The sequence below is a fragment of the Scyliorhinus canicula genome, unplaced genomic scaffold, assembly GCF_902713615.1.
Source record: "Scyliorhinus canicula unplaced genomic scaffold, sScyCan1.1, whole genome shotgun sequence".
Taxonomy (NCBI): domain Eukaryota; kingdom Metazoa; phylum Chordata; class Chondrichthyes; order Carcharhiniformes; family Scyliorhinidae; genus Scyliorhinus; species Scyliorhinus canicula.
In genome coordinates, this window is record NW_024055654.1 from 2,212,393 (window position 1) to 2,214,136 (window position 1,744).

Sequence of the window (1,744 nt, forward strand, 5' to 3'; positions counted from 1 at the left end):
TCCAACTGGTGGCCTGGCGTATCACCCAATGTAATATTACAAACTCGATTGGGGATCAAACAATGAGTGACAGAGTGCATGCCAGGCGCAACAGCAATTAAGGGTTAAACCTGCTGAAGTAACAGGTCAGGACTAATTGTGAATCCAAGAATTAAATCAGCAAGCAATATACAGGACTATACAACACTACAACCAATCGATCTGATGAAAATGAAAATTTGAAATGAAAATCGCTTATTGTGGCAAGTAAGTTACTGTGAAAAGCCCCTAGTCGCCGCATGCCGGCGCCTATTCGGGGAGGCTGGTACGGGAAAGTTGTACAGTCGTGTCACATTCATCCCTGAATTGTGTTGGACAAATAAACAACTCATTGAAGGGGGGAGAGTCCACAGATATTCCCATCCGCAATGAGTTTGGAATCGGGTGTATCAGTGCAAAAGATAAGGCTGAAGTATTTGCAACAATGGTTTTTCATATTATTTACAGTGCAGAAGGAGGCCATTCCGCCCATCGAGTCTGCACCAGCTCTTGGAAACAGCACCCTACCCAAGCCCATACCTCCACCCTATCCCCATAACCCAGTAGCCCCACCCAACACTAAGGGCAATTTTGGGCACTAAGGGCAATTTACCATGGCCAATCCACCTAACCTGCACATCTTTGGACTGTGGGAGGAAACCGGAGCACGCGGAGGAAACCCACGCAGACACGGGGAGAATCTGCAGCCACTGCACAGACAGTAGCCCAAGCTGGGAATCGAACCTGGGACCCTGGAGCTGTGAAGCAACAGTGCTAACTGTGCCACCGTGCTGCCCTGAGCAGCCCATCCTCAAATTTAGCAACGCTTGGACGATATCGAGACTTGAGCCGACAAATGGAAAATAACATTCCTTTCACACAGGTGCCAGTCAATGATCACCTCCAACAAAAGAGGAAAAAAACAATCGACCTTTGACATTCAATGATATTAACATCGCCCAAGCCCCCACTATCAACAACATGGGCGTTACCACTGACCAGAAACTGAACTAGCGCAGCCACATTAAGACTGTGGCTACAAGAGCAGGTCAGTGGACATAAAGACTGTGGCTACAAGCGCAGGTCAGTGGACATAAAGACTGTGGCTGCAAGTGCAGGTCTGGGAACAGGAAACCTGCGGCAAGCAACACGCTTCTGCCTCACCAATCGCTGCACGCAGTCTGCAAGATACAACGAGGAGTTTGATGAAATACTCCCCACTTTCCCGGATAAGTGAAGCTACTGCGATAGCCAAGAAGCTCGGTACTATCCAGGATAAGCAAAGTCCTTGATTTCTACCCCTTCCCCAAACATTCACTCCCTCCATCTGGGACGCACAGTGACAGCAGTGTGCACCATCTAGAAGATGCAATGCAGGAACTCGGCAGGGCTCCTTAGATAGGGCACTCCGAACCCACGATCGACCCCATCATGAAGAAGAAGGACAGCAGACAAATCGATGAACCAACACCTGGAAATTCCCCTTCGGACTACTCACATTCCTGACTTTGACATATATCATATTCCCTTCACTGTTTTTAGGTTATTATCAAGGAACTCCATCCTCTAAAGCACTGTGCGTACACCTAGACAAGCTCAATGCAGCGAAAATAAATCCAGGCTCGGCCAGCCAAGCCCATAATCCCATAAGTGAGTAACTATTAGAAGGTATACATCATAATACTGATTGATTTCTCTCAGCCCCGTCCTCGTTTGCACCTCTGCA